We start from the raw sequence: 22,826 nt of genomic DNA on the forward strand, positions 1-22,826 counted from the left end.
ACACCATGGAATACTATGCAGCTGTAGAAAAGAAGGATCTCTTAACCTTTGAGACAGCATGGCGGGACCTGGGAGTATTATGCTAAGTGAAATAAGTCTGTCAGAGAAAGACAAGTATCACATGATCTCACTCATATGTGGAATCTAATGAACAAAATAAACTGATGAAAAAAATAGGCAGTCAATGGGGGAAAAAGCAAAACCAAAGGGGGAAAAAACAAAAACAAAACCAAAGGGGACATCTGTAATACTTTCAACAATAAAGATACATTTTTCAAAAACAAAAACAAAATAGATCCAGAGATATAGAAGCATGTAACAGACTGATGAATCTCAGAAGGAAGGCAGAGTGGGTGGGTGGGTGGCAAGAGATTAACCAAAGAATTTATATGCATATATGCATATATTCATAGCGTATAGACACAGACAGTAGTGTGGTGAAGGCCTGGGGGAGGGTGTTGGGGAAGAGGTCAATTGGGGGTAGAGGGTGGACATCTGTAATACTTTCAATAACGATAATTTTTTTAAATGAAGAAAGAAAATACACAGACCGGGCCTTGGTTCCCACCTTGTCCTCATCATCACCTAGATGAACTGTCACATGAAGTGGCAGAAGTTGTAAGTGGGTGGTCTCTCTTGGCCACAGGAGACCCCATGAAATCTCAGGGGACTCAGAAAGTGTCTATACATGTGATCCCTGGAGTGATTCTGGCCAGATCAGGCAGGGACATAGGAATGGCTGGGACTGAAGGCTGAGGTAGCCAGATCTGGGCAGAAATGGCTCAGGCTGGACTAAGGTGTCCTGCATCTCCTGTGCAGCCTATGGAGGGGGCTGTCTGAGTCTCCCAGGTACCATGAACAGGCTACTCCACCTGTTCTGCCCAAGGGAGAGCAGACTGTCCACAGCCTGTCCAAGAGGCTGAGAATGAATCACAGGAATTTACAACACAGCCTCAAGTGAGAGTTATGAGTCTGCTTCAAGCCTTGCTGGCAGAGACTGCCGCCTTTCAGCCCCCATTGCCACTGATTGTTTCCTCCCAAGAAAAACCCCCCTCCATAACAGGAAGCACTGGAAATGGCTCCCAGGCCCAAGGGCCAGCTCATCACCCCATACCTGTCCCTATCTGGACCCTTCTCCCATCCTCTCAGCCTATACCTCCCCATGATCCTCCCAGCTCCCCACACCCCCAAGGAGGAGAGTACCTGAGAGGCCCAGCTCCCTGGCCAGAGCTCAGCCCTCCCAAATCCGCCACTTGCTCACCCCTTCCTGTTGTCCTTCAGAACGATCTATTTCAGGGTAAGCCAAGACTGGACATGCCAAATTCCAGGACCAAAATAAATCTCTGAAGTAATCCAGAACACACACAGATATTTCACAGATGAGGAACCAGAAGTCCAGAGAGAAGCCTTGCCCAAAGTCACACAGCAGCGCATTGATGTGGCTGAGATCTGACTTCATAAGACCTCTGGACCAGACATTTCAGTGTCTGGTCATAGCTAATTGTCATATGGCCATGGGAATAATATTCACCTCCAAATGCAGGCCCCTTGATTTTTCGAGAAGAGAAACCAAGATGGCGGCATAGGTAAGCACCTAAACTGCTGCCTCGCACAACAATTTCAAAACTACAACTAAAAGACAGAACGGACACCATCCACAACCACAGGAAAGCTGGCTGAGTGAAAATTCTACAACTAGAAAGAAAGAGAAAAGTTCACAGAGAACTGGAGGTTCTCTGGCGGAAGGGGGAAGGAAGCCCCCGACTGCACTGAACCCCAGTTCTGACTGCACTGAACTCCAGTTCCAGGCGAGCCCCTGGGGACCCACACTCTTACGGGGGGAGTCTGGACTCTCAGGCAGAGACTCGGGAGCCGGGGAAGGCGGAGGTCTGAAGGCGCGCGCGTGCCAGTGCGTACAAAGGCTGCGGAGGTTGCCACAGGCTTTCCCTAGTGGAAGGGAGTCGGAGGCTCCTGACTGCACTGGGCCTCAGTTCTGACTGCACTGAACCCCGGTTCCAGGCGAGCCCCTGGGGACCCACGCTCTTGTGGGGGGAGTCTGGACTCTCGGGCTGAGACTCAGGAGCCGGGGAAGGCAGAGGTCTGAAGGCGCGCGCGTGCCAGTGTGCACAAAGGCTGTGGAGGTTGCCACAGGCTTTCCCTAGTGGAAGGGAGTCAGAGGCTCCTGACTGCACTGAGCCCCAGTTCTGACTGCACTGAACCCCAGTTTCAGGCGAACCCCTGGGGACCCACACTCTTGTGGGGGGAATCTGGACTCTAAGGCGGAGACTCGGGAGCCGGGGAAGGCAGAGGTCTGAAGGCGCGCGCGTGCGCGCAAGGGCAAGGCTGACAGGAAGCCAAGACTGTCTGCTCCGCCCTGAGACTCCACCCATCCAAGCTGAGCACAGAGGCTATTGCAATTTGGCAAGTCTAATCCTATAAGGCTGTCTCCAGCACTGAACTTCTCCCAGCATAGACACAGTTGATCCTTACAGCCAACTGGCCTGGAGGTCAATTCCTCCCAGTGATACCAACAACAATCAAGACTTAACTACAACAAGGCTGTACACACAGTCCACAAAGGGGTGCACCAAGAGTGTCCACCTCAGGTTAACTGGGGAGGCCGACCCACTGGGCCATATAGGAAACCTAGCACACAAATCTACCCTACCAACTCAGGGAAGCAGTGAAAATGCGGCGTCAAAGAAACAGATCACAAACGAAAGAAATGGAGGAAAACAAATGACTGGATATAGAATTCAAAACCACGGTTATAAGGCTTTTCAAGAATATCCTAGAAAAGGCCGATAAATATAACGAGACCCTCGAAGATATGAAAAAGGACCAACTAGAAATTAAACATACACTGACTGAAATAAAAAATATTATACAGAGACCCAAAAACAGACTAGAGGATCGCAAGAATCAAGTCTAAGAATTGAAATACAAAGAAGCAAAAAATACTCAACCGAAAAAGCAAAAAAAAAAAAATCAAAAAAGTTGAAGATAGTGTAAGAAGACTCTGGGACAACTTCAAGCGTACCAACATCAGAATTATGGGGGTGCCAGAAGAAGAGAGAGAGCAAGATACTGAAAACCTATTTGAAGAAATAATGACAGAAAACTTCCCCCACCTGATGAAAGAAATAGACTTACAAGTCCAGGAAGCGCACAGAACCCCAAACAAAAGGAATCCAAAGAGGACCACACCAAGACACATCATAATTAAAATGCCAAGAGCAAAAGACAAAGAGAGAATATTAAAAGCAGCAAGAGAAAAACAGTTAGTTACCTACAAGGGAGCACCCATACGACTGTCAGCTGATTTCTCAACAGAAACTATGCAGGCCAGAAGGGAGTGGCAAGAAATTTTCAATGTGATGAATAGCAAGAACCTACAACCAAGATGACTCTACCCAGCAAAGCTATCATTCAGAATTGAAGGTCAGATAAAGAGCTTCACAGATAAGAAAAAGCTAAAGGAGTTCATCACCACCAAACCAGTATTATATGAAATGCTGAAAGGTATTCTTAAAGAAGAGGAAGAAGAAAAAAGTAAAGAGAAAAATTATGAACAACAAATAAATATCTATCAACAAGTGAACCTAAAAATCAAGTGAATTAAAAACCTGAGGAACAGAATAATCTGGTGAATATAATAGAATCAGGGGCATAGAAAGGGAGTGGAATGATAATTCTCAGGGGGAAAGGGTATGGGGGGTGCAGGAAGAGACTGGACAAAAATCATACACCTATGGATGAGGACAGTGTGGGGGAGGTAAGGGCAGAAGGTGGGGTGGGAACCGGGTGGAGGGGAACTATGGGGGGGGGAAGGAGAAACAATTGTAATAATCTGAATAAAGATTTATTTTTTAAAAAATGCAGGCCCCTCTCCAGAGAATGGATGGACCTGGGTTTGAATCCCTGTTCCACCACTTTGTATCTAAAAGTTAAAACCTCTCTGCCTATTTCCTTACCCAAAAATTGGGGCTCAAAAACTAACCTAACTTCCTATGGTTGTTATGAGGCTCAAGTGATATAATACAGGTAAAGTCTAGGAACAGAGCTGGATCCCTGGCTGGTGCTCCCTGCATAGTGAAGATGATCCTTCATCATCCCTATTATCTCAAGGGGCACCATTGCCTGATTTGCTTAAGGGAGGGGGGCAATTCAGCGCAGGTGGAGCAGGAAGAACAAGGAGAGGGTATGTGTAGGACTGCAGGGCCAGAGTAAAGTCACTTCCTACTGGAGGAAACCCTGGAAGACTCCCTGGAGGAGGTGGCTTCATGCAGAGTTCCACTTCTGTTGCTCTGAGCTCCTTTTGGTCTTCCTGAGGACCACATAGCTGAAGGAAAGCACCCTACTCTGAGAGCCAATCCCAGTTCAAGCTTTCATCCTGAGTGACCTGAGGGTAAGTTCTTCCCCTCTCTGGGCATCTGCAAAACAGGCCAGAGAGGACCAGACAACATTCCCTTAGAGGTGTCTTCCAGCTCTGACCCTTTTGCAATCCCGTCCATACCCATCTCCTGCAGTACCCAAATATTGCCACTGGGAGGCATCAGGGAGTTGAGCTGGAGTCCCCCTCCTTCCAGCTACAGAGACTGGGGCTGCTGCTGGATAGTCTGGCCCCAACACTGCCTGTTCTTTGTTCCCCGCACACCCTCAGTTGGCTCTCCAAGGAGCCAGAGCTGGTCACATCCAGACATTTGATCCTTCCCACAGGCTTGCAGAGCAGCCAGCATTCTCTCCACTTTTCAGATAGGGAAACTGAGACAGAAAGAAGGGAGGATTTGTTCAAGGTCGCACACTAGAAATGGCAGAACCAAGTCTCCAGCCCTCATTCCCAGCCCTAGCTCCCTAGAGGAGACAGTGTGAAGAGAAGATTGGAGTCAGATACATTTGGGCTGGAACCCTGGTGCCCCTACCCCTGGCAGATCACCCACCCCCTCTGACTCTCAGCTATGTAAGTACCTGGCACATGACAAGTGCTGAACACACAAAGCCACCACTTTTTTCTAGTAAATTTTATAGGCCACAAGAACAGACACTTGTCTATCTTACTCACCTTGGCATCCAAAAGCCTGGAGGCCCTCTCCCTCGTGGGCCGTGCCTGGAACTCAGAATAAGGGTCTCCCTCCTCAAACCCTTTCTACAATCCCAGATCAACTTTCATTTGTCTTCTCCCCCTAGCAGCCCTGCCTGGTGCTCACACCCACCCAGGCCCTGCCCACATTTCTCCCATGTCTCAGATCCCTTTTTTCGTCCCTGCCTCTCTCTCAGTTCCTCTCTCCTCAGCCCACTCTACTACATGCTGTTTTTACAATGATGACAGTTTTTTACTTCTCGTTGTCTCCCTTTCTCCCTGAAGGGTAATATGTTTCCACTTTCCCAGGGAAAAAATGCACTCCAGAAGAGAAGAGCAAACTAAGGACAGTGAGACTGTGAGTGCTCCTAGCCACACCACCTACAGGCCACACAGGCCTCCTCTTGTAAGGGCCTCCAAGAACAACTCTGTTATTTACAGAGTAATTAAATGTCTATATTTATTCTAGAGGATAAACAGGGCAGAGGGACAGGGGAGCAAGAGGGAGAGGGAAGGAGAGGAGAAAAGAAAGCCAGAGGGAAGCAGAGAGACTTGGAGGGAGAGGAGCCAGATTGAAGACTGTGGACACAAAGAGAGGATAGGGGAGAAGCCAGAAGGAACAGGACTCTCTGTGTCCAGTGAGCTTGGAGATGTAGCTGAGGACCCCAACCAGGAATCCAGGGACACATGCCCTCCAACTAGCTCCCCCACCCCATCCCAACCAAGAAACAGAAGACCAGGTGGCCAGAGCTCCTACTGTCCTCAGTCCTTGGGCATCCCCTCAGGTAAGCAGCTCTGAGAGCGGGTCTGGCTTATCTTGGTGGGTAGGGTTTCATAGCCCAGTGCACCTCATGCAGAGGGAGGACCCCAGACTGGAGGGCTAGGAGCCAGCTAGTGGCAACTCTAACCCCAGGGCCAGGAGTCATGCCCCAACTCCTTCCTGAGCACAGAGATCCCCCTGACCTCCTCTCTGCACCTATGCCTGGCATAGGTGGAATTCCCTTGGTTTGTCTATACTTTACTCTCCAGGGCACTGGGCTATGTGAGTGAGCTTGTAGAGAAAAGGGGTGTGTGTGTGTGTGTGTGTGTCTGTGTGTTAGTAACAGGTATGTGTAGTGTATGCTGTGGTGTTGGTGTACATGTGCAGTGTGTGTACTGTGTCTGTCTTTCCCTGTGATTATAATGCCTGTGTTTGAGTGTGTCTGGTTCTGGGGGGTGGGGGGTGCCTGTGCATGTGTATGCATACACAAGTAAGCATGTGCAGTAAGGAGTCTTATCTCTGTGTATATGTGGGTAAGGAACATGTGTTTGTGCACAAATCCTACCTGTGTGCCTGACTGTGATGTGTTAGTGTTTCCCTAAAGGCAGGTACCAGCTTTTGCTCCCATCCCCCCAGCTCCTGTGGTCCTCAGTGTCTCTACAACAACAATAGTCACAGAGACTATCCCTGCAGCCAGCATACAGGAGGATCACATGACTGCAGCTTTACCACCCAGCCACAGTAGGGGTGACCCATGAAGTAAGTCCCCTGAAAAGAAAGGAAGACTGGTGGGCACCCTGCCACACCTTGAGCCTCATCCACCCTCCAGTGTATGCTCAGGTTTGGAGGGAGCTGCTTCTCATCATCCCAGCAAGCCAGCATCTGAGCTCCTGAAGGCCTTTACCAGCCTTTGGTACACCCAGGCACACCCAGAGCCTGGCATAGGGTAGCTCGGCTAATGCTAGCTAAATGAAGAAATAATCTTGTCTGTGTGATGGTGTGCCAGGCTCCAGGCCAAGGTATAAGTCCTACAAGACCAGACTTCCTGCCAGGTCAAGCTGGACCCTCCTGAGGTGTTTAAAGGAGGTAGGGCCTTGGCCAGTGTGGCTCAGTTAGTTGAGGGTCTTACCATACACCAAAAGATCACCAGTTTGATTCCTGGTCAGAATCAAACATGCCTAGGTTACGGGCTCCATCCCCAGTAGGGGCGTGCAGGAGGCAGCCGGTTGATGATTCTCTCTCATCATTGATGTTTCTATCTCTCTCCCTCTCCCTTCCTCTCTCTCTAAGACAAAATCAATAAAATTTAAAAAGATGGGGTCAACACTCAACCAGACCTGGGATGCCATACCCACCTGACCTTCTGCAGGTTACCTACCTTGGGATCAAACTTTTCACAAAGCAATCCCCATCTCATGGTCTTGACCTAAAATACAAGAGGGAGGCAAGACCAAGAGATGGGGACTACTTTGTCAAAAGTTTGATCCCAAATCAAATGGCGCTGTCATTTTGCAGGCTGAGGCACAAGGCAGGCCACATCCACCTTCCCTGGAGGCCACGTCCCCTTCTTGGGGGGGGCCATCTCTCATCCAAACATCTTTATCCCCTGAATATGCATTCTGAACCCTCTAGCTTCCTTCTCTACTTTCCATAGGACCACAAAACCACACAAGGGTTAGTTCTAACTCTAGGGCTAACTGCCAGTCCCTACCCAGATAGGGGTCAGGCTGAGGGTGGTCCCAGACTGAGCCATGAAGGCAAAAACTAGGATTTATTCCTAATTTAAGTCATGGGTCAAACACCTGACTAAGCCCTGACTCTAGTCACAGACTGAACCCTGACCCTGCTCACATGCTAGCCCTCAACCTCCTCACATGTTAAGCCCCGACCCTGCTCACACACTGAACCTGGAACTTTATTTAGAGACAGGCCATCAACTTGTCATATGGCCAAAGTTATTTCCCTGGCTCTGCACCTCAGTTTTCTCATTTTTCCACTGGCAGGCCTTGGGAGGGGCTGAGCACTAAATCAGAAAATCCTTATTCAAAGGTTGCCCTGTATCTCCTCTGACGGGCAACAAAAAAGAGTATCAACTGCTGCCACCTGCCAGCCCCCACACCTACCCAACACTTTAGCCCAAATATCACTAATTTTTATAGCATTCGTAATCCATGGCATTGTTGGCAAAATGACATCTTTCTAACCTGCTGCAGGACCGATGGGTCCCCAAGCTCACTCGCTCCCTATCCAGCCTGTGCAGCCCAGGCTTGTTGAGGAGTGTGGAAGACAAGACAGACACAATACTCCTTGGGAGGTGGGACCTCAGGCCCAGAGTCAGGTATGACCTGTGGGTTTTTCAACAATCCCCTTTTAAAAATACTCAGGGGTGTGTGTGTGTGTGTGTGTGTGTGCGCGCGCGCGCGCGTGTACCGTGCGTGTACTTTTAATACTCCAAAGATATTCTCTGCTCCTTTCTGGCCAAAGTTGTTCAATTGAATTTTCTTTTTTTAATATATTTTTATTGATTTCAGAGAGGAAAGGATAGGAAGAGAGAGATAGAAACATTAATGATGAAAGAATCATTGATCGGCTGCCTCCTGCATGCCCCCTACTGGGGATCGAGCCCAAAACCTGAACATGTGCCCTTGACTGGAATCCAACCCGGGACCCTTCAGTCCGTAGGCCAACACTCTATCCACTGAACCAAACCAGCTAGGGCCAATTTTTATTTTCAATTAAAGCCTGAATATTTCTCAGATTCATAAGGATGAGCCAGCAGACACATCAGAATATTGAGTGGTCCTTTCTCCTGCCTCTCAGCTCTTGGGACAATGGATGCAGAAGAATGGGCCTCTCCTTGAGCCATGGGGTCTGGAAGACATTTTGCCTCCTCTCCTCTTCCCCAGCCCCTCTCCCTCCATAATCCACCCTCACTCCTGCCATTGGCCCCAAGCTGCAGAGCAGGGATAGAAGTCCCCCTCACACTTCCTGTGTCCAGGGAGCAGGGCAAGTCCGAATGGGGGATCCAGATACCAAGAATTAAGGAAGGACAAATACCAGCCCCAGAGACCCCAGTCTCCCCAGAGCTGGCACCTGGCTACCAAAAGCCCAGTCAGAACGAGTGGGGGCAGTGGGCAAGGCCTGGACTCAGGAGCAAAGCAACACCGCCCCCTCCTGGCTGGTGTGCAGCTCCTCCTCTAACCAGCACTGCAAGGCTAAGCTTTTGAGGCTGGGGTCATAAAGTGACTTTCCAAAGACAGCATGTGACATGCAGACCCTCCTCTTAGCAGCCTGCTCAGCCCCTTTGCCTCCTCCCTAGGCTGACTGCAGCCTTCAGGCTCTGCCCATCCTGCTAACCTTCTCTCTCTGCCCAAAGAATTCTGAAAATACTACATCTTACCTACCTCACAGTGGACAAAGCCTGAGTCCACTCCAAGCTGACCACCATCTGGTCCCATTACCAGCCAGCCTCCTGCAGTCCGGGCTTGTGCCCTCTGAGCCTCCCCAGCTTCCTGCCCTGCACCTTTTGGTCCCATCTACTTGTCTTTGCTCTTATCTTTACCACCACCAGAAATACCCTTCCTTCTGCACACTGTCTCTGCTTGTCCTCCTGAATCCCTCCCCCAGGAAAAGTCAGCTCTCCCCCTTTCCCAACCAGAGTGATCCATCCATCCTCTATACCCAACCATTTTCCCTTCTTCCCGCTAAGGTACTGAGCACTGTCAGGATTCAGAGTCACACAGTTCTGGACCTAGAGGAAACTTGAACATCCTCCAGGTCTTCCCCCCACCCTCACTGCACAAAATGCAACCCCAAGGCCCAGAGATGGGAGGAAGCTGCGCAAGCTCACACAGCACATAGTGGCAGAGTTAGAACTAGAACTCAGCTCTCTGGAACCTCTGCCCACAGCTTCTTGAGAACATGTGGCCTCCCCTGATGAGCCAGAACAGAACTTCTCCCAGACATTGACCTGTAATGCCTCCCAGTATTCCCACCCCTCATCCAGGGCAGGGCCCAAAGGAAGCAGTCATGAACATTTACAAAATGAAGAAATAAAAAAATAAAAATATTTATCTAATACTTTCTGTGTGCTAAACACAGCAGGCATCAGTTCTGCTACTCAAAACCTTGGTAAGTTGCTCATTTTGGTATAGAAAATATCTTCTGTGGGGAGGAGTGAGTAAGTACACCAGAAGGGCCCTCAGTTGTGAATGTCAATGACCAGCGGGCACAGGTAGGGTGAGTGTTTGACACCCATGGTGAAAGAAGGTGTGCGGGGTTTGTGTACTGTGACCAGCTGGACATCATGGGAACCCGGTCCAGGCTGAGGTGTGTGGTCCATTGGATAGGCAAAGCGCTTGGCCATGCTGTAGATGGGGCTGCGGTTCTGGTAGACAGATGGCTCAGGGCGGGTGTGCATGGCTGGCCCAGGACCTCCTGCCACGTTCTTCTTGTAGAACCAGTTGTTGTCTGCGGAGGCCAAACTATAGCAAGGAGCAGCTCGGTTGATGGGGATGTTGGGCCCCAGCAAGAGTGGCAGTTGGTAGTGGTTGGGGGCCGGGTTGGGTTCCATTACTCTGTATGGGCACCGGTAGCCGAAAGTGTACTGCGGAGCCCTGCGTTCTCCAGGAGGGTGGGTCTTCTCCAAGCAGTAGTGGCAGGAGGCTGGGGTGGAGCTCAGGCCTGAAAGTGGGCAAAGGTGGGGAACTGAGGCGTTGATTAGCCTGATGTGACTTCACTGGAGCCACCTTAGCTTTGGACAGGGAGACATCCAACCCTACACGGAGCTATGGGCAGGTGAGGGACTTAGGCCATCCTGACATTAGAATGTGACACTATTGTCATAACATAAAAACCACGCCCTAGTCGGTTGCTTAGTGGTTAGAGCATTGATTGAAGGGTCTCAGGTTCGATTCTGGTCAAGGGCACATATTCGGTTACAGGCTTGATCCCCAGCCCTAGTCAGGGTGCGTGCGGGAGGCAACCAACAATGTGTCTCTCTCATATCGATATTTCTCTCTATGTGTCTCTTCCCCTCCCTTCAAATCTCTCTAAAAATCAACGGGAAAAAAAATATTCTCGAGTGAGGATTAACAAAAAGAAAAAAACACAAGTGTCATCAGTATGTCACCTTGGGCTGTCAGCATTCTTACATTGTCCCTATGGCAACACCAAGAAAACATCCTGAAATCACTACAGTCCATGAGCTCATTAACATAGCGATATTGCTGCCCCTATTATGAGCCCCACTTATATCATAACAATCACCCCTGATACATATGCATAACATTGGCTTCAATACATAAGTACTATGACACAGACATGGTGACATCAGCGTCTTGATGTGACATTGCAGGGAAATGCCAGCATCCACAGACACACCTGGAGAGGGGAGTCATGATCCTCTGCCCCCGCTCAGGTCCTAAGGGTAGACCTCCATTCTTCAACCTCCCAACCCCACTCCCCATTCCATCTTACACAGGTTAGAGATGCGTTCCTCCATGGGGATCTGCGGGCAGCTGGACAGTCCAACCCGAGTTATTTTAGGGTTCAATAAATAGCAAGGCCCAAGGTTGCATATGTCCATTATCCCTGCAAGGCAGACACAGAGCTCAGTCAGTCCCAGAGTCTGTCCCCAGGTGAAACCCTCCTCCCCAAGAAAGGAGCGAAGGGTTCCTTCTCAATTCCTCAGGCTCTTGGGAACCCTGAGAATTCGACTCATCTGTAAAATGGGGCTTTTAACATTCTCAAGAACTTGTCCAGAGGGACAGCTGCATAGCAGCTTAGTCCACTGGTCAGTGATTGGTGCCAAGGGGTCAAATAGGCACGGTGGCTATTGTTAGTTTTAAAATGGGGCTCAAAATAAATAAGCTTATGAACAAAATAGGTCCATAGGCATGGATGCATGGAACAGACTTGAGAGACCTTAGAGAGGAGGAGGGAGAGGGAAAGGAAAGAACTTAACTAAAGGACATATATGCATAGCCCATGGACACAGACAATAGTGTAGTGAAGGCCTGGGGAGGCATGAGGATTGGGTGCAGGGGGGAAATGGGGGGGATGGGGAATACTGTAAATAATAAAAAGGGGGCCCAGCTTCAGCCATGGGGGTACCCTGCTGAAAAGAGCTGGAACTGCTGGCCAAGGAAGGGGTCTGGCAAGCACTCTAGATCTCAGACCCCCAGATACATACTCCTGCCCAAGGCCAGCAGTTCCAGCTCTTTTGTGATCCAATGCTCCTCCCCTTTCAGGGGGTTCCAAGCCACCTGGAAAGCCTTGGGGGCCACCATTCTCACCACTTTCCCCCAATTTCCAGCTATTCCTGCCCAGCTGCTGTGGCAAGTGAATCCATAAAAGCCAGACAGAAAGGAGACTCTGCTCTGCCAGCTGGACAGTGACAACATCCCTCTAAAGCTCCCTCAGGAGGTCCAGTTGGAAGATGCCCACAGAGTTGCCTTCAGAGGGGTGGGTCACTTGGGCATCACTGCTGACATCCATCTGGACCTAGCAGATAACCTTGGTGTCCAGTTCAGGGCAGGCCTGCTTTCCCAGGGACCTGTGGCTACAGATAATGGCTCCTTTCCTCTCATTGCCACCCCCAAACAACTAACAATAACCCTACACCCAAGGTGTGGGGGACACTCACGCTTTTCTGAGTGCTGAGTGTGCAGAGTGCAGGCTGGCTCCTGGAACATGGAGCTGTCATGGCCTAGGTAGCCTGTGCAGGATGGCCGCAAGTACTTGGCAGGCCCCGGACCTACGAGAACAGACAGAGCAATGCTCACTCTGGGCCCACCAGATCAGAGGCAGGAAGCCCCAAGTACAGTGCTCCATGAGAACATCAGGGTCTTTGCTCCCACTGATGTCCCACTACCTCAAATCCCACCATCGAGCTGCTTCCTTGCCTGAAATGCAGTGTTCCCAGGTAGAATGTAATTTCCCTTGGATAGGCAATGCATAATAAGAAAGGTAATAGTTACAATTAACTTACTCTGTGCCAAGTAATACACTAAGCATTTTATATGAATTATTTCAGTTAAGCCTCCCAACAACTCTGTAAGATAGATACTATCATCTTTCCCATTTTACAGATGAGAAAACTGAGGCTTAAAAATATCAATTTGCCCAAAGTCACACAAGCTGGTAATGTGAAAATTCTGAGACAATCAGCCAACTGAACTCAAACATTTAACCATGCACTAAACCACCTCCCAAACAGAGCAATAATCAGTCATTAACAATGTAGTAAAAAATTAATGTTTCTGCTTTCATTTGAGATTAAGATTCAAGGGAAGTGGGCGGGGGGAGCTAAAGCTGGGTTAAAGGCTCCAATAAATCCATAGCCTTTTATTAAAGCTGGTTTCACTCTATGCCACATCCTCCCTTCCTTTCCTACCTACCTCCCCCCTGAAAATTCCCAGCAGTTTAATCACTGCCTGCAAGGTTCAACTTGGAGGCACACATCTTCTGTGGACTTCAAAGAAAGTCTGCAAGAGACAAGGCAGCCCAGCAGAGAAAGAAATGGGCCCAAGCTTAGGGCAGGGTCAGGGGGGGTTCTGCTCTCACCTTTGATCATCGCCATGATCACAGGGGTCTGCTTTACCTCTTGCCGTGAGGGCACCTGCACCTTCTTCTCTGGGTGCTGCCCATAGAACACAGAGTTCCTGGACCCCTTGGGCAGTTTCATGGCTGGAACCAAGGAAGGGACAATAGCAGCTACAGAGACATCTAAGTGGCAGGAAAGGAGCTAGACTGGTGTGGGGCTTATTTCAGGTTCCCCTGCCCAAGCTCCTGCGTCCACTCTTCCCCACTCCAGAGGTGTCGTGGGGGCTGAGAAGGAAGACAGTACTCCAGCTTGTGCAGCTGAGACAGTCTAGGGTGCAGCAAGCCACAGGGCCCAGGAGACAGGACCTGGAGATGACATCACTGCAGAACCTAGACTGTGAAGCACGGTGTTTATTTCTGTCAGTTGCCATGGTGCCTGAACTGTGGCATAGAAATTCTATGCTAGCAGCTCAGTCGTGGAACCCTGAGAATTCGACCCAACCAGGCTATATTGCCTGAAGGGTCCCCAGGACACTGGGTCAGGGAAAGAAAACAGAGAGGTGGAGTGACAGAGCCAGATCTTCACTCCTAGTGGGTGCCCTAGGGGTGGGAAAAGGAATAGAAAGACTGGGTAGGTCATGGGTCAAGGGTTCCTGGAGCCTGCATAGCCCCCTAGGGTGGCCCTTTACCTCCTGCCCCTCCTACCTATCCCCCAAGGTTCCCACCTATGCCCTGCCTTCTACCAAAGTCTGTTTTTCCTTGGGAAAGGATCAAGCCAATTATTTCACACTAAGGTCCAATAGCTTCCCAGATTTTATCCCAAGGCCAGTATCTGTAGAAATCTATGTCTAGCTCAAGGAATACTTGCCTGCTGCTGGCATTTCAGTCAGGGAATGAGAAACAAATAAAGGAGGATGGAGGGGTAGTGCTGAGGCCTTAAGAAGCCACTTCCTGTGCCTGTAGTCAGGAGCACCCCAGAGCGGAGGGGAGTATGAGAGAAAACATACAATTGATGTATGAGCCCCTGGGCAGAGGAAATGCTGGAGATCTCTTCACCCTTAAAATCCCGAGTTTTGGGGGGCTCAGGGGCTGCTTATACCAACCAGTTCATAGCTCAAATTGGATTTGGTGGAAACCAGGTAAGAGGGGTTTCTGTTCTGAGAACAGATGACAACTGGCTTTAGAGAGGGTATCTGTCACAACACCAGTACGTAGATAAGGAAACTGAGACCCAAAAAAGAGAAGGACTTGCCCAAATTTTCTCCTCACATCAGTAGCAGAAACAGAACCAGGACAAAACCCCAGGGCTCTCTTTGGATCATAGCCTCTGATCTAATGGAAACCAAAATATGCTGAGCACTTATTCCCACCAGCAGGCGCAGGAAAGACGCAGAGTGGACCAGCCATTCATGCTGGCATTCCAAAATCCCCTTGTCGGACCAGAAGGCTCAGAACAGATGGCAAGGTCCCACCCCAACAGCAGCAGAGCTGCCCATGCCCTCACGTCACCTATGGAGTAGCCGAGCCTCTGATTTCTGAAGAGGTGAGGCTTGGCAAAGTGGGGATTGGCCCTACTTCAGTTCGTCCGGGGCCATGGGCAGTGCCGCCTCCACACCCCATCCTCGTCAGCTTTTCCTGGAGGAAGCTGTGAGCTTACTGGGCTAGAGCCCTGATGGTCTCATGCCAATAGGGGCCAGATGTGGGGCCGGGAGCTCCACCTTCTTGGTCTTGGTGGGGAGGGAAGACGGGGGAGGAGTTTCCTGGTATTTAAATCCAGGGAGCCTTCCTTCCACTCCCCCACCCCCCACTCCTGCATTGCTCCTGGCTGTCATCCTTGTGCACAGCTCTCTTGGAAAAACTGAACCACTCTACACCCCTGCTTCTGCTCTGAATGCAGAAGCTCCTTTCCCTCCAGCTTTCACAGAGACTAGCTAACCCCTGGAGACAGACCTCGGTCCTCTCCAAAGCTTCTGTTCTGTCTCCCATACACCTGCCCCTGAGAGCCCAAGGTAGAGGGTCCCTTGTCTCCTCAGTACCCACCAGGCAGTGTCTACTCCCTGTCAAAAAGGAGCTGAAAACTCATGGCTCTTGAACACTAGATTTGCCTTCATGTCATCCCCTCCCATCTCCACTCTGGTCAGCTTGCTGTCTCCCTTTCCAGAGATCATTTCAAGCATGGTTCATTCCCCTCTCCATGCCTGGCCCTCCCTCCAGCCCTGCTCCACCTCCTCTTCAGCTAAGAAAAGTGAGGTCTCTCCCTGCCATACCATCAGAACCACCCTGCTTCCACCATCACCTGCTCTCACTTCCCTCTGGGTCAGGGAAGGACCCTCTAAGACTTCTCTCATCTCATCTGCCTCCTCAAGAACATTTTGCTCTCCATGGTTCCTCTTTGCTTTAACCCCTCATCTGGCCCCTTTCTAGCTCAGTCTACATATCCTACATTCTTCCATCTATTACAGACCATGTCCCTGGCCCCGCACACCTCTCCATCACTACCTGGATCCCTCCAGTCCACAGCATTTCCCTGTTGTCTGTTCTCACCTCCCTTTCATGCTTCGACTCTCCACAGGCTGGCTTCAGGCCCATCACTCAGCCTCAGCTATGATCTGCATGTGGAAGTTGCAACCAATGGACACTTTCACCCTCACCCAATTAACCTCTCAACAGTACTGGACCAAACTGACTGACCATTCTCCCCTCCTTGTAGCACCTCCTCCTGGTTCTAACATTTCTGGTCTTCCTCCCATGTCCCCATGTGCCTTCACAAGCTTTCTTCCTGGCTCTTCTTCCTCAACCGACCTTTCAATGTTGGCACATGCTTATTAATTACAAAGGAAAAACAGTAGCTTTACAGAGAGAATCCTGGCAGGTAGCACATCAACCAAGTAATGTAAGTTAACATCATCCACAATGGGACAGAGAGGTGTTGTGTGCCTCCAGAAAGGGTGCACTGAGAAGGACACAGCATCTCTTCTGGGCTGTTCCACCAAAGATACATAACCTGAACCTAATTATGAAGAAACCAGATAAACTCAAATCAAGATTCACTTTACAAAATAACATTTCTGAAATGTCATGAAAGACAAAGAAACACTGAAGAACTTTTCCAGATTAATAAAAACTCCAGATATATAACAATTAAGTGCAACATAGGAGCCAGAATTTTCTTTTTGTGGACGAAAGGGACCAGATGCTAACCTGACAAGCTCAGGGCAGGCCTGCATGGTGGTCTTGCAAACTCAGAGACCTAAAGTAACCACAAAGGATGGTCTGAAATTAAACTTTAACTAAAAGCAGTTATGGTGGGTAGTCACCTCCTAGGCCAGTATCTTCACTGACAAGGTCAACCTTTACTTTAATTGAGCCTATCTGTCTTTTTGCATCTATAATAACACTAGAGGCCCAGTGCATGAAATTTGTGCACATGGGAGGGGGAGGTCCCTCAGCCTGGCCTGCGCCCTCTCGCAGTCCAGAAGCCCTGGGGGGATGTCCGACTGACAGCTTAGTGGACCTAAGCCGTCAGTCGGACATCTTTAGCATTGCCATGGAGGTGGGAGAGGGTCCCACCATGGCCACTGTGCTCGCCAGCTGTGAGCCCGGCTTCTGGCTGAGGGGCACTCCCCCTGTGGGAGCACACTGACCACCAGGGGGCAGCTCCTGCATTGAGTGTCTGCCCCCTGGTGGTCAGCACACATCATAGTGACCAGTCATTCCACCATTTGGTCATTTTCATATTAGCCTTTTATTATGTAGGATATGCTATAGATGAGGCCCCCTAGAACCATAAGAAATGCAAAAAAAAAATCACTGTTAATTCATTCTTGAATTGCCCCCACTTAAAATCAAATTGCTTTCTCCCCCCCTCCCGCCCCCCCCCCCCCCCCCCCCCCCCCCGCCTCCCTGTGGGGCGTGTGCTGCACCTTGGGAACCACTGGGCTTGACACTTTTCCTCTCGGACCTTCATTTCTGAATACATACGCATATACCATGGGAATTATAATCTCTTCTCCGCCTACCTCACTGGGTTGTCATAAGGAGGTTCTGAGCTAATAAACCTAGAAATGTTTCATCAAGTGATGTCTAAACGGGAAGGGATTGTTATTTTTCAGCTCACGGGTATCCTCGAAGGTAGTAGGTGCTGATTAGGGGAGGAAGACATGATTGTTTCCTGGGACTGTAGCTATGGAAGCTTTGCAGAGGGTTCCGCAGGCTTCGGAGGGGCGGGCTCTGGCCAGCAGCCCTGTAGTGGTGGTCATCCCTGGAGGCACTGGCGGGGGGGCAGGAAGTTAGGAGGTGCTAGGGGGGTGGCGAGGCCGAAGGGGAAGTAACTGTCAAACCTTCCCGCTTGGCGCCATTCTTTAAATTGTATGTGGCTGTTTCACAGCTGTACCTGCTCAGGGCGGGGATCCAATTTCTTGGACAGGGTCAGGGCCAGGCCAGGGCAGAGCCAGGCAGGCTAGGCGGGCGGGTTTAGCCGCGCCCCCAGTGAGGTTCAGCGCGATTCCACCGCAAAGACGGTGCTGCTGCTGTCAGCGGGGAAGGGTTTGACCCTGGGGGGCCCTCAGGCCTGCCTCCACCCAGGTCTGGAGTTGTAGGGAGGAGAGGCATGCCCAGCCCCAGCTGCAGCTACCCCCAAGGCTGGGTCTTCTCCCATCCAGTCAACCTCCCCGTCCCCCCGGGGGTGCGGGACCTGGGGTAGGGTGTCCATGCAGGGAGATTGGAAGAGCTCCCGTGGCCGCTTCCTCTTCCTTCTTTGCAGTCCAGGCTCTTGTCAGGCATTCTCCTCAGACCCCCGGGAACTCCAACCGCCTGACCCCTTCTGTGCATGCATCAATATGTAAATTGGTCATTACTGGGACACCTGTAACAGACGATTAGTATATTACCTCTTTATATGTATAAATAGCCTTGAAATATCTGGGTAACTTATAACTTCCCTTTTTCTGGAACCCTTGGGGCACAACCTAATGTGCCTGGGCACCAGGAGAGATACCACAAATTCCTTCATTGTTATCATGTTAATTGTTCCTGCACCCACCTAAGTATGTGTCTGTCATTTTACTTTTTATCCAATCCCAGAAGTTTCCTCCCCCCTCCACCTGTGCTTTTTCCTGCCTCTCTAGTCTATCACCAACGGACTTCATGTAACCCACCTACAACTCCTCCTTTGATTGCAATGTATAAAAGTAAAGGAAAACCTGCCATTCTCCAGAGCACTATCCCAATCCATTGAGATATTGCTTCCCAGCAATTGTCGACAGTTTGACTCAAATAAACTCACAAAAATTCTTTACAGGCTTGAATGTTTTTTACTTTGCTATCAAAAATGTTATTGGGGAACACTGGCAAAACTAGAAAAAAGTCTGTGGCTAGTTAAAAGTATTGTACCAATGTTAATGTCCTGATTTTGATCACTACACTCTGATTATGAAAAAGAAGGTCCTTGTTCTTAGGAAATACACAATGAAGTATTTAAAGATAAAGGAGCAGCAGTATGTCTGCAACTTAGTCTCAAATAGTTCAGGAAAATACAGTATATGCACGTACATAGAAAAGAATTTAAAATGTGGTAAAATATTGACCTTTGGGAAATCTAGGTAAAGAGCATGTGAGAAATATTAATAACTAGAGGCCCAGTGCATGAAATTCATGCACAGGGCAGGGGGGGGGGGTCCCCTCATCCCAGCCTGCACCCTCTCCAATCCAGGATCCCTCTCACTATCCGGGACTGCTGGTTCCTAACTGCTCACCTGCTTGCTGGCCTGATCACCCCTAACTGCCCCCCCCCTGCCAGCCTGGTAGCCCCCAACTTCCCCCCCTGCCGACATGGTCACCCCTAACTGCCACCCCCCACTGGCCGGGTTGTCCCCAACTGCTCCCTCCCCCCGCCAGCCTGGTACCCCCAACTGCCCCCCCCTGCTTGCCTGATCACCCCTTACTGCCCCCCTCTACTAGCCTGGTTGCCCCCAACTGCCCCCCCTGCTGGCCTGGTTGCCCCACGCAGCCTGCTGTTCAGTTGTTACTGTTATGTGACGGCTTGCTGGACAATTTGCATATTCCTCTATTATTAGTATAGATGTTCTTGCTACTTTTCTGCAAGTCTGAAATTATGTCTAAAAAAAAAATGTGAGAAGAAAAAAATGTTGGTGTGTCAGAGTTCAGTCCTGGAGTTTCCTGTCATTTTCCACTACACTCTTCTTGCCTGGGTAGTCTTATCTTCTCTTGTTGCTTCAGCCCCACTATCTGTACCCCAACAATTCCCAGAGATATGCCTCTGGCCCAAACCATTTTAGGGGCTTTAGACCCACATATTTGACAGCCTGCACAGGGTCACTTAGGTTTCTCCCAAGCATCTCTAAATCAACATGCCCAAAGCTTTTCTCATGAGATGCCCCTGCCACCCATTTATCTCAATGAATAATATCACCAGCCATCCAAGTGCCCACACTAAAAAATTGAGCTTGTCCTATACATCTTACTTGTCCCTACTCCCTATATCCAACAATCACCAAGTGACATTGGGGAGCCTGTGAGCTCCCAAAAGCAGGGTTTCTGTCATTTACTTTTGGGTCCCCAGCCCCCAGCATACTGCCTAACATTTCTCAAGTGCTTGAGAAATATTGTTGAATGAATGAATGACTCTATTCATTGATTGGTCAAGGAAACATCACTCATCCTCAAAGAAGCAGAGTCTTACTACTCTCTGAGTCCCAGACACATTTCCAATCTGGCTCACTGGCCTACCATTTACAGTTGTACAGGTTTGTATCAGTTACCTATTGCTGCATAACAAAACTGTCCTCAAAACCTAAGGCTATTTCTGTAGGTCAGGAGTTTAAGAGTGGCTTAGCTGGATAGTTCTGGCTCCAGGTCAAGATGTGGCAATCAAGATGTCACAAATAGGGGCTGTAGTCATCTGTATGGGCCTGGCAGATCCATTTTCAAGATGGCCACTCACATGAATGGTGAGTTGATGCTGTCTGTTGGCAAAGGACTCAGTTCCTCTCCACATGGGTCCTCCACAGACTATTTAACTAACCTCAGGCCATGGTGTCTGGCTTCCCCTGGAGCAAGCAATCAGAAGAGAGCAAAGCAGAAGCTTCCATGTCTTTTATAATCTTGCCTTGGAAGTCATTCTCTGTCATTTCTGCAATGCCCTATTGATCATGCAGGTCAGCCCTATTCAATGTGGAAGTTGACTACACAAGGGCATGAGTACCAGAAGACCACTGAGGGACATCTTGGAGGCTGGCTACCACAGGTATTTTACTGCACAAGGACACCTAGCCAATGGGGCCAAAATCCAAGCTCTATGTTCTTGTGTAGAGTGGCATACCCACTAAGCCCCACACAGCTAAGCTCTGCCAGCTGGCTCCAGCTGGCTCTTGGTTGTCAGTCTTGCCTCTCCTTCAAGGGATTCCCAGGAGTCATGCAGAGAGCAGGACCCTGGCATTAATACTTCCCATTAACATAACCACCAGGCACTGTCCTTCACAGTTTATGAAGCCCTAGCACCTCTGTTGGAGAGCATCATCCAAGTGTTACAGTGGTTCTACAATTTACAGATTAGGAGAATGGTGCAGAGAGGTGAAGTGACTCACCTGAGGCCACACAGAAAGGCTTGGCAGAACCAGATTTCTGGCTCCCTAACCCCACATTCTTTCCACTGCCCTGCCCAGCTGCCAGCTCAGACCCACATCCCCTAACATCCACTGAAGCTTCATTCATAGTTCTGAGGAGGTATTTCTCATCCTTTTGGGAAGCCCTCCACAGTCCCCAAATGTGCCTGCCCTATGCTAGAGCCTGAGCAAGTATGTGCAGATTTTCCATCCAAACAGGGACGGTTTGTTCCCCCTCCCAAGGCTTCCTCTGTAGGTAGCTGGGTGTCCACTGGTGGGGCACAGCAGGGTTAACAACATGAACCACTATTTAGAAATAGTGAAACCCCAGGGGAGTCAGCTGTGGCCAGCTGGTCACAGCCACTGAAGCCACAGCCTTTGTGGATGTGGTTTGCACGATGAGTGTCTGCTCCTGGGAACAGAGGCTCTGAGATGGTCCTCCCACCCCCAGTCTGATTGTCCAGAAGGGCTTGGGGCATGGCCCAGACCCTGTCCCTGGCCAGGGCGAAGTCCTGCCACTGGCCTCCAGTCCACAGACGGCTGCCGGGGGCCGCAAACATGATATTTCAGCTCCTAAATGTTGTAATGGTTGGGAATGGCTGCCCCACTCCCCCTGTGCCTGGCCTCTACACTTGGAGGAGCTCCATCAATGCTTTCAGCCTAGAGCAGGAGCAAGACCACTCCTAGCAGAGGCCCCTGTAAGAGGCCCAGGCCTGGGGCCTGCTGCTGTGGAGCTCCTGCTCATGAGACTGCAGGGGCACAGAATCAGGGACAAAAACCTGTGTCTCTTTGCACAGTAGTGGCCTGGGTTCTGTGTCCTTCATGGCAGAAGGCCAATTCCTTGAGGGCAGGACCTGGACAGTGAAAGCACACCCAGCTCAGGTACCATCCCATGTAGGGTATAAGCCATGGGTGGGCAAACTTTTTGACTCGAGGGCCACAATGGGTTCTTAAACTGGACCGGAGGGCCGGAACAAAAGCATGGATGGAGTGTTTGTGTGAACTAATATAAATTCAAAGTAAAGGAGCGGAGGGGAGAGCAAGAGAACCGGATAGAACAGCCAGATCCGGCCCGCGGGCCGGAGTTTGCCCACGGCTGGATACTATAAGCACACACCATTTACTGGCAAACTGGCTTTGGTCACAGCCTCCTTGGGTGGGGCTCAGGTCTTCAGGGTGCAAAATATGGAGTCACTCAGAGTGCCAGGCTGTGGCTAGGGGCAGGACCAAGCCACGGCCACTACCAGAGCAGGCACTCTTAATCCCAAAAGCACTGAGGGTAAGAGTGACCAGGAGGGCCTGACCAACATGGTTGGCTGAGTTCTGCTGGCAGAGAAAGGAGTGATGCGGGGCTCTCTTGTTTGTTCTCCAAGAAGCAGATCTCTTGGGGAAACTGAGGCAGCACATACCACAGGTCATTGTAGCTTCAGAAAATTTGGAATCCTTCTCCACCCCTGGACTGTGGGCATCCTGCTTTATTCTTTGAATGTGTTCTGAGTCTCCCTCTCCCCAGACTGGGGGTGCTGTCCTGTGCTTTGCTGGGAAACAGTCAGTCAGGAGGCAGGGAAGACCCTGACTCAGACTTCCTGACATAGCTAGGCATGAGGAGAATACAGAGACATCACTTCTCCAGGGAGTCTGTGGAAAAGGAGGTCAGTGATGGGAAGGGGGGCTGAAAGGGCTTCCTGGAGGAAGCTGAGATGCAGCCAGGGAGGCAGGAGCAGTCAGAGATGGTCACTGAGGACACCTGGCCAACCCAAGCCAGAGAAAGTCATGGCAAAGGTCAGAATGCAGAGGGAGAAGGCCTGAGGATGCCAGA

General features: G+C 50.1%; 1 protein-coding gene across 2 annotated transcripts in view; it reads right to left on the reverse strand.

The window, feature by feature from the left end:
- Positions 1-22,826, reverse strand: part of SNX33 (sorting nexin 33) — a 214,178-nt gene that overhangs the window by 98,537 nt on the left and 92,815 nt on the right. For both annotated transcript variants that reach the window (XR_013959110.1, XR_013959111.1), the window contains exons 2-4: positions 13,407-13,529; positions 12,487-12,597; positions 11,319-11,432 (exon numbers count right to left, since the gene is read on the reverse strand). The gene's annotated coding sequence lies outside the window, so the exon portion shown is untranslated. The remainder of the gene's footprint in view (positions 1-11,318; positions 11,433-12,486; positions 12,598-13,406; positions 13,530-22,826) is intronic.

This window comes from Plecotus auritus (assembly GCF_963455305.1).
Source record: "Plecotus auritus genome assembly, chromosome: 1".
Classification (NCBI taxonomy): domain Eukaryota; kingdom Metazoa; phylum Chordata; class Mammalia; order Chiroptera; family Vespertilionidae; genus Plecotus; species Plecotus auritus.